Below are 10,504 nucleotides of genomic sequence, written 5' to 3'. Positions count from 1 at the left end.
AAACATGACATTTGAGTCCATAATCCGTCTGTTGTTAGTGATGGAGAGCCGTATCTCATCCATTTTGTTTGCCAGAGAACGGACATTGGCGAGGAAAATTCTGGGTAAAGGCAGCCGGTGTGGTGTTAGCTTTAGCTTAGCCCGTAGCCCTCCGCGCCTACCTCGCCTTTGTTTACGATCCCGGCGCCGTCTGCGTGCACTTCCGCCTGGCCAGGGAGAGTGGGCAGCCTCCGGTGTTCTGGAGATCTCTGGGATGAGTCGGAGATCGGCGATAAAACTGTTGGAGTTATGAGTCCATGGAGTTATGGACTATAATAGTCCAAAAGTCCAAATCTTTAATAGAAAAGACAGGCAGAACTCAAACAAACAATAATCCAAACGAGGAGCTTATATACACACTGGAAAGTAAATAATTATAAGTTATTAAATCAGACTAATTAAATACAGTAAAACTAATAAGGGAAGACGAACACACGGGAAATAAAAATGACAACAGTGTAAACATACCAAAACTCAAAATAAAACAGGAAAGCTACTACAAACCAAGTGTGACACAAATACATTCATATTGAAACATATGTGATAATTTTCTTTCTTTGTAGAATTTTTAAGATATGTGTTAGAACAGTCATTATCCTGTTTGGATTAGGAACCAATCATTTTTGCCAAATAGTTAACACAAACTTAGAACAACAATGAACAATTTTCAAGATTCTGATTTACAGAACAAACAAAAGTCACAAAAGGTTTCATTATTTAAGAGACAAGATCAAGTTTTTCACACAGGAATGAAATGACAGAATCCAGTGCAGCGGGGCCAAAGGTGTGTGTCAGCAAACTGAAGGTTGAGGAATCAGTCAGCTCATGTTTAAGGTTGTGTTGGATTTTGAGAAGAGTCTGTCTGTTATTAGAAAGTAAGATTAACAATGTTACACCAATAACCCAAATACGGGGAAATGACAAATAATACCAAAAAAGATACAACTTTCATATTGTTTTACTAACTTACTTTGTCATATCAGCACTTGAATGGTCGATGCCTTTACAGACCATGTCTGTTGTGACATCACAGGCCAATCTTCCGGCAAACCCGAGGGCTAGCTCCCCAGCCTCCTCTTCACTCAGAACACTAAACACTGTTACTTTAGTTTTGGCCTTCTTAGGCCTGTCAAGAATCATTGCGGGCAGTTTGGCTTTACGGACCTAAAAAAGAAAAAAGTGCAAACACCAAAAGAGCAGAGAGAGACACACACACACGCACAAAGTTAAATGCTTTTGTTTACATGGTGTAATTGTGTATATGTTGCAGCAAATGCACAATTTCCAGCCACATTGTCACTTCATTGATACGAGTAACCCGGATTTATTTCAGGTGACATCAAAATCACGAAATGTATACCTACCCCAATCAAACCTCTGAAAACATGAACTGACATGTTCTCTGCGTTGATTCTGCGCTTGATCTCGTCTTCTGTTATTGTGTAGGTTTTCTTTTTTGAGCTTGGTACAGATAAGCGACCATGCACTCTGTAAACTGTACTAGTTCCTTCTGAATCAGTTTGGAATTCTGTATCTGCATCGATCCTGTCAACATCAGCAGCAGCAGCATTATCTGTACTCAGACTTGTGCCGTATACTTCTGCTTCTTTTTCTTTGTCTTCAGTCTGTGTACCTTCATCTCTTTCAGTCTGTGTACCTTCATCTCTGACTGTCAGTCTTCCTATCTCACTGTTACTTGTCGGTTTGCTGCAGATGTCCTCTCCCTTAGGAACTTTTCCTTTGTCATTCGCTGCCTGATGCTTTCCCTGATGACATTCTTCACTGGCTACTTCTATTGCTCCTCCTGTATAGCCACCTACTATGCTGCACAACTCCTTTCCCTCTGCTGTGCTGCACTGTGCTGTTACATAAAGAAGAATGATATAAACAGCACTATATCAATTTAATTGTGAAGAGAAATCCCCACAATACGACACAGTTATGTCTAAAATAGTTTTGTGTAAAAACTGGATCTTGAAACGTCCACTTTAATTACACAGTCCTGGTGTGCAAAGGCAAAATTACGAAAAAAAATTTCACTTTAAACATTTTTGGACATTGTTTAGTTACAGTTGTGGTCAAAAGTTTACATACACTTGTAAAGAATAGAATATAATGGCTCTACCGAGTGTCCCGTTATTTCTAAAACTCTGATTTTTCTCTGATAGAGTGATTGGAACAGATACTTCTTTGTCACAAAAAACATTCATGAAGTTTGGTTCTTTAATGACTTTATTATGGGTTAACATAAAAAAGTGATCACATTTGCTGGGTCAAAAATATACATACAGCAACATGAATTAGCAATTTTGGTGACTTAGAAAGTTGTCAGTGAACTGAGCTTCATAGCATGGCCTCTTCACTTCTTGCGAGTGATTATGAGTGACTACAGTTGGTGACTTCTCTTAGGCCAATTAAATAGGGCTCATTGGATACAAACGCCCACAAACGCTACAATGGAAAAGTCAAAGTAGCTCAGCATGGATCTGAAAAAGAGAATTTTTGACTTGAACAAGTCAGGAAAGTCACTTGGGGCCATTTCAAAGCAGCTGCATGTCCCAAGAGCAACAGTGCAAACAATCGTTTGTAAGTATAACGTGCATGGCACTGTTTCATCACTGCCAAGATCAGGAAGAAAACGCAAGCTGCTGCTGAGAGAAAATTGGTCAGGAGGGTGAAGAGTCAACCAAGAATCACCAAAAAGCAGATGTGCCAAGAATTAGAAGCTGCTGAAACACAGGTGTCATTGTCCACAGTCAAACGTGTTTTGCATCTCCATGGACTGAGAGGCTGCTGTGCAAGAAGGAAGCCCTTGCTCCAAAAGCGGCACCTTAAGGCTCAACTGAAGTTTGCTGCTGATCACATGGACAAAGATAAGACCTTCTGGAGGAAAGTTCTGTGGTCAGACAAAACAAAAATCGAGCTTTTTGGCCACAATGCCCAGCAATATGTTTGGAGGAGAAAAGGTGAGGCCTTCAACCCCAAGAACACCGTGCCTACAATCAAGCATGGTGGTGGGAGTATTATGCTGTGGGGCTGTTTTGCTGCCAATGGAACTGGTGATTTACAGAGAGTAAATGGGATAATGAAGAAGGAGGATTACCTTCACATTCTTCAACATAACCTAAAATCATCAGCACGAAGGTTGGGTCTTGGGCGCAGTTGGGTGTTCCAACAGGACAATGACCCCAAACACACATCAAAAGTGGTAAAGGAATGGCTAAATCAGGCTAGAATAAGGGTTTTAGAATGGCCTTCCCAAAGTCCTGACTTAAACCCCATTGAAAACATGTGGACAATGCTGAAGAAACAAGTCCATGTCAGAAAGCCATCAAATTTGACTGAACTGCACCAATTCTGTCAAGAGGAGTGGTCAAAGATTCAACCAGAAGCTTGTGGATGGCTACCAAAAGCGCCTAATTGAAGTGAAAATGGCTAAGGGACATGTAACCAAATATTAGCACTGCTGTATGTATATTTTTGACCCAGCAGATGTGATCACTTTTTTCTGTTAACCCATAATAAAGTCATTAAAGAACCAAACTTCATGAATGTTTTTTGTGACAAAGAAGTATCTGTTCCAATCACTCTATCAGAGAAAAATCAGAGTTTTAGAAATAACGGGACACTCGGTAGAGCCATTATATTCTATTCTTTACAAGTGTATGTAAACTTTTGACCACAACTGTATATTGTGACTTACTCTCACAGAAGATACAGATGCCACAAACAGACTTTGAACAACGCATGTGCTTGTATGCACCACATTTCTGGCACTACACCTGTGAATTAAAAAAAAAAGAAGAAGAAGAAATAAACAAACAAAAAACAAATGAACAAAGTCCATTATATAAACAATCTATATGGCTAAGGACATGTCATAGTGTACCCGGTCTTTGGCTGCAATCACACACCAGCACTGACTGCACTTCCTAGTTCGTTCTGCAAAATATAATTTGTTTAAGTACAAGTTACATTTTCCAATGTTAGAGAAAAAGAAGGCGGCTAATTTTATCTTTACCTATTGAGGAAAATAAGTAGTGGCAAAGTCGGGACCTGAGCTTTGTGATTTCAGTGTTGTACTCCTCCACTTGTGTTTTACCGTCAATGAGAGATTGGGGAAACTAATAATTGACGAAGAAGAAAAAAAAAAGAACAAAAAGAATTAGATTAACAAAGAAATGGGTTTTTTTTTACACCCCCCGAGAAAAAAAAAATAGAGCAACCAAAGCCAAAGCATTACTGCTGAAATGGTTCAATCTACAACAAAAATTGAGATTTTACCATCCTGCCTCTAAGGCTTTAAAAACTGAATAGACAAAAATGTAAACATTACTTATATAGGTTAAAGCTATAGTTTTCAGTACCATTATGACATGCACTCCACATGAGTTCCCATCCTGTTGATGTGGGTGGCTCACATGTGACAAAGTCCACTCTCCAGTGCAGCCTCTTGCTGAAGCAAATGAGCTGAGAGATCGCAGTTATTACAAATAAAAAGCATATAGAGAAATCAATAACCACGTTCGGTAATGATTTCAATTAAATTAAATATGTTATGTTAAATATGTTAATTAATTACCTCCAGTTTTTCAACACCGCACTTTTTCTGACCTCCGACTCGCCAAATGAATTCATATAGGCTATGGTCCTCTTGGGTATGTCACAAAACTGTTTTGTAAAAAGATGGATATGGTAGGCTTGGGCCGTGAGCTTTCCTAATGAGGGACACTGAAAAGTATCATGCACTAGAGAGAGTGCAAAATCTGTGCAACTTACAAACAAGGTCCAGTGGCTGCCGTTTTCCAGACAGGCTCCAATCAGTTTCTCATACATCTGAAAGATGTTTTTCTGGAAATAAAAATAATGTGACAAGTATGTTTTTCTGTCAAGAATGACACTGCAAAACTGCGAAAGCTTGTCAGGTGAGACTTGTAATTAATTCTGCAGATACACAAACATATAGAAAGTGTCATTTTTTGTTTACATTAATTAAGTTCTATAGTGTGTACGAAACAAATCAAGACCACAGACTCAACACGCACCACTCAATTTTTGGTTTTCTTTATCAGTTGGCCAAGACAGAAATGTTTTAATCTGTGTGCATTGCTTTTGAGCAAGTCTTTACACAGAAAAGGTTTCAGAAAGGTATTTTTCAGGTTCTTCTGACAAGGCTTCAATTTTGGAAAATGCTGTTTGTTTATAGTGGCAACTTATAAACCCTTTGTGATAAGAACATAGTTACCACAGTCCAAGTCATACCTTCAAAAAGTATGCACTTTGTGCTCTTGTGGACCCATCCAAAATTTTTCCAGTGATTTGGCTTGGTATTGGATAAATGTGAGGGAAATTCTATAAAAATAACATAAATACACTTATGTTTTCAAATACATTACAAAAAACGTAAACATGCTATGTCATTATGATCAAACAAGCTTTTCAACATACCTCACACTGCAAATAGATTAGGCCATCTATTACCTTATAAAACAAATAAATAAATACATATAAATAAAAACAGAACTAAGGAATACGATTCATTAAGTAAATTGTACAATAAAGTGTATTTAAAGCAGAATTTAACATTAGTTTTATGACAACATAAAAGGATTTTTATGTCAAGAGGTACCTCATCTGAAATGTTTGTCTGGTCAAACAGGGATTTCAAACTTGAAATACCAATAGAGTTTGGTCCAGCTACTCCCACAAGGTAATCTGTGAGAAAGCATATGCTGTAGTCAACAGATATCATTTTCTTTTTGCATGCTGCAACCATCATCCATTTCAGTCTTCTAGGAGCTTTGTCTGGTTGTAGTTCTTTTTTCTCCTCCTCTCCCCTCATCTATGAATTAAATTGTTTTCTGACCTTCCTTCCCAATGGGATGTTTAAGCAATATATGTATGGTCAGAAGGGGGTGAAATTTTCATTGCAGTTGTACGTGTAACATTGCATGTGATAATAAAAGGCTTGATTGGTTGATTATTCAACATGAGTTGACATTTACCTGACATTGTGAAGGAGTCACAGTTTCTGTAAGGGTGTAAGAACATAACATGTGGATTTGTTACACTTCTTTTTCACAAGTTAATAACAATCAATAATTTTCATTCCATTATTAACAAGCTATCACACGATGTCCCAGGGACAACATCTACACGATGTCCCTGGGACAACATCTACACGATGTCCCTGGGACAACATTTACGCGATGTCCCAGGGACAACATTTACGCGATGTCCCAGGGACAACATTTACGCGATGTCCCTGGACAAATTTGTAAATATCTGGATTACTGTTAATCTCCATAGAATCAAGAACTCATGTCAAGTTTCACAGCTATGGACCAGTTAATTATGTTTCCAGGTGATAGTTTGATTCATAGATTCAGCACACAACCATAAGTCTAGGCCTTTTAGTCCAGATTCTCTTCACTTATGTTTGTAAAATGATCAGGGAAGCTAGTGCAATTTTGCCTGACCCAACCCCCGGGCCACGAAACACCCAAAAAGTTGGGGAACGCTGGTCTAGAGAACACTGGTTAGCTAATGCTGTCGTCAAGTAGCCTATCGCTAGCAAACAAACAGCAAGCCAAGTGAGGAACATATGTATAATGCTTACCGTAACACTGGTTAGCTAATGCTGTCGTCAAGTAGTCTATCACTAGCAAACAAACAGCAAGCCAAGTGAGGAACATATGTGTTACGTTCCCCTGAGGGGTCTAGGCGGTGAGGGGGAAGTAACAAAAGGTGTCCAGGTCAGAAAAAGGAGTCAAGGAGGCAAAAGGGTTAAATTAAAGAGTTTTATTAAAGTAGCTCAACTAAGAGAGACGGACAAGCCGCTATCACCATTTAAGAAAAACAAACAAAACTCAGGCGTTGGTCAATAAAGCAAAGTCAAAAGGAAAGCGCAGCTCACTAGCTGGAAACCACAAACACAGCTCACTAGCTGCAATCACCACAAAACACACACAGCTCACTAGCTGCAAACACCACAAAACACACACAGCTCACTAGCTGCAAACACCACACAAAATGGCACTCTGGCCCAGAGCTCACCTTTCCCTGGGCTTAAATACTTTTAATTACTGATGTGAGTCAGCTGTGTTACAGGGAAAGGTGGCACCTCAGGCAGAAGAGGTGGTGGGACACGCCCACACAGGCACCTTCAGGAGGAGGCCCTGCTAGGGCCGTAACACCCCCTCCCATAAATACAAACCCGTGGTTTGTCAAATTATCTCGATAACCAAAATGATTAATCAAGTCCGTAACCATTGCATCACCAAATTGCAGGTTTTCCACCTACCAAACCCCATAGCAACAGTTAGGCATTGTCAGCGGAAGCTGCCAACCCCATCTCAATGGGTTCAAAATACTTACTGAAGGTGGCCCCAGACCCTCAAAACAATGTCTCATGTGATGGCTAGGGCTTTTTTGAGCCATCACATGTGGAGAACACAGGCAGTCAGAAGACCTTTCTGCAACACTTTGCAGACGATTCCTCAAGTCACCGGTACAGGCATGTTTGTTAGCCAGGGTTGCGGGTCTTACTGGTGGTTTTATACACAGCCTGTCCCCCTGCAGGTCATTTTGGGGACCTGGGAAATTGTCAACCAGCGGCCACTCAGGGTTAATTGATCCCTTACACTGACCACAGGAGCCCCTTAAACAACTATGCCCCAAGTGTGGTCCTTTGCTGGGCCTGACAACCTTGTTAGTTTGAGAACCATGAGTGACTGTTTTCAAATCAGGCCTTCTTCCCTTTCGATACGCTTTCCGCTTAAGTGCCAGTTTCACACAATCAGCAACCACATGGCCAGGCTTGTGGCAGAAGAAACACAGTTTTGCTTTGGAACTTGAAACCACCACTTTTTCAGCCTCGTTAGCTGGCTCCCTCCTAGCTCTCCAAGATGTATTGTAGTGAGAAGGGATGTCACATTCTACAGCATTTGTTTTATGAGTTAGGGTAAACTCATCTGCCAGTATGGCAGCCTGCTGTAAAGTGGAAACCCTCTGTTCACTTAAATAAAGAGCAATACACTCAGGAACAGAGTTTTTAAAATCCTCCACAAGCATGAGCTCACGTAACGACCCCAAACTTTTAACCTGGCTTGCAGAGCACCACCTACCAAAAAGCTTTGCCTTCTCCCGAGCAAAGTCAAGGTAGCACTGACCCTGTGCCAACTCCAAACCTCGAAAGTTCTGCCTATAGGCCTCAGGCACAAGTTCATAGGCTTGGAGGACAGCACTTTTAATCTTTTCATAAACTAGGCTGTCCTGCATAGACAGACCAGAGCAAACTTCCTGAGCCTTACCTGTGAATTTACACAGCAACATCACCCCCCACACATCTTCAGGCCACTGTAATGCAGTTGCTATGCTTTCAAATACACTGAAGAAGCTCTCAACACTGGATTCACAGAAAACGGGAACCAGGTGGATGTTATTGCCCACAAACGAGCTTCTAGACACCTGTTCACCAACAGATGTAGGCCCAGTGCTCGTCAGCTCCAGCTGATTCAACTGGAACGCCATTTCAGCCTGAAGAAAACCACCACACACCTGTGCCAGTTCTCACAGGCTAGCCAACAATTAATGGTAACCAAACAACTTACTCTTCTTGACCAACTTACCTTTTGCTACACACACACACATTAACAAATACAACCTACCCAGTTCCTAAGCACAGCAAACTTTACCTACCTATCTTCTGGAGCGTGCTGGGCTCGAGGCAACTTGAAAGGCAGAACTTCAGCGACCGGAGCCCTGAATTGCCTACCCCCAACAGGGAACTAATCCCCGCCCAGGATTACTCCGAAAATAAAAAAGGCAAAATAACAAAAGAGTGCCCGAAGGAAGAACTTAAAACAAAGTTCAGCTGGACACTCACCTAACTAAACTGGGAAGTTGAACCTCTAAAGGCGAAAAAAAAACCCCAAGATAATCAAAAACCAATTCCAACTCAAAACTCCCTTTTCAACGATCCCGGACGAGCCCCCACTTGTTACGTTCCCCTGAGGGGTCTAGGCGGTGAGGGGGAAGTAACAAAAGGTGTCCAGGTCAGAAAAAGGAGTCAAGGAGGCAAAAGGGTTAAATTAAAGAGTTTTATTAAAGTAGCTCAACTAAGAGAGACGGACAAGCCGCTATCACCATTTAAGAAAAACAAACAAAACTCAGGCGTTGGTCAATAAAGCAAAGTCAAAAGGAAAGCGCAGCTCACTAGCTGGAAACCACAAACACAGCTCACTAGCTGCAATCACCACAAAACACACACAGCTCACTAGCTGCAAACACCACAAAACACACACAGCTCACTAGCTGCAAACACCACACAAAATGGCACTCTGGCCCAGAGCTCACCTTTCCCTGGGCTTAAATACTTTTAATTACTGATGTGAGTCAGCTGTGTTACAGGGAAAGGTGGCACCTCAGGCAGAAGAGGTGGTGGGACACGCCCACACAGGCACCTTCAGGAGGAGGCCCTGCTAGGGCCGTAACAATATGTATAATGCTTACCGTTTATTAAAGAAAAGTATTCTAAATTGACTTCAAATTCGGCGGACAGGCGAATTGACTTCAAATTCGGCGGACAGGCGGCGGTTTCTCGCTTCTTCACTTGTATTTCGAAATACTCGAAGGCGGGTATTTCGAAGTCGCAAAGGAATGACGTCACAAGAAGGTGATTGGTCACCTGCAATGTTGAAACTGGAACAACATTAATTATGATGATGTGGGAACAATGCTGACACGAGGATATCAGATCGTCCTTTTGACACAACACCAGCTAACTGACAAGACTTAGTTAAAAGCTAATATTATGGTTGAATATTATTGCACCTAACCTTGGGCTCCAGTATTCTGAAATCCCCACTTCCCCTCTGATAAACCACATGATTATGTAACAAATATGTCAGCTTAGAAGAAGAACAGAGGACAGTTTATTCAGGGTGTGACAGCACTTTACCACCTGTGGCCAACATATCATACAAATTTCTGGACTGGAGCACGTACATCCTTAAAAACTCCAGGACTTCATCACAGCCTCTCTCACATCTGCTTCACATGTGTAGTTTACAGGAAACTTAAATAACACTGGCTGAATATGTTTGTAGCAGGATAAAATTAGGGTCCCTTATATGAATGGGATTTAAACAGGGAGAAAGAAGAAAATGTTGGCATCAGTTCCAACATTTCACTTAATTGAGACTCACTTGTGTTTAACCTTGGAATATGTGAACAGATTACTTATTGAGTCCTTTCTCAGTCCATGGGTTGTAAAACCGCAACATCCTCCATCCGTAGTAAGAGAAAGCGTCTGTGGCAATAACCAAAATGTCTCCATACAGCCTTCGTGAATAAGAAAATGGGTGGCCAGGAATTTTTTTTTTAATTTTTAAATTGTATAGAGCTAAATATGAAACGTGTCTGTGAGTCCTTCAGTCCAAATACTCGAGGTCGAGAAGAATAT

The 10,504-nt window shown here is 40.9% G+C and overlaps 2 long non-coding RNA genes across 3 annotated transcripts; both read right to left on the bottom strand.

Annotated features, from left to right (window-relative positions):
- Positions 1-526: 526 nt before the first annotated feature.
- LOC146690049 (uncharacterized) lies at positions 527-3,983 on the bottom strand. The gene is made up of 4 exons (XR_014915609.1): positions 3,929-3,983; positions 3,743-3,821; positions 1,010-1,203; positions 527-901 (listed from the first exon to the last, which is right to left on the bottom strand). It is a non-coding gene; the product is annotated as an uncharacterized LOC146690049 (long non-coding RNA).
- Positions 3,984-4,363: 380 nt separating this feature from the next.
- LOC146690048 (uncharacterized) lies at positions 4,364-5,867 on the bottom strand. Of its 2 annotated transcripts, XR_014915663.1 has the most exons (4): positions 5,488-5,867; positions 5,302-5,391; positions 4,819-4,890; positions 4,364-4,710 (listed from the first exon to the last, which is right to left on the bottom strand). It is a non-coding gene; the product is annotated as an uncharacterized LOC146690048 (long non-coding RNA). The 2 variants fall into 2 exon arrangements; XR_014915662.1 differs by having other exon boundaries at positions 5,302-5,867.
- Positions 5,868-10,504: the final 4,637 nt, after the last annotated feature.

Source organism: Copadichromis virginalis, linkage group LG16, assembly GCF_057382275.1.
Source record: "Copadichromis virginalis isolate Kocher_CV1m ecotype Utaka linkage group LG16, C_Virginalis_male_GT1.1, whole genome shotgun sequence".
NCBI classification, from domain to species: Eukaryota; Metazoa; Chordata; class Actinopteri; order Cichliformes; family Cichlidae; genus Copadichromis; species Copadichromis virginalis.
This window is presented reverse-complemented; position numbering and strand designations above follow the sequence as displayed.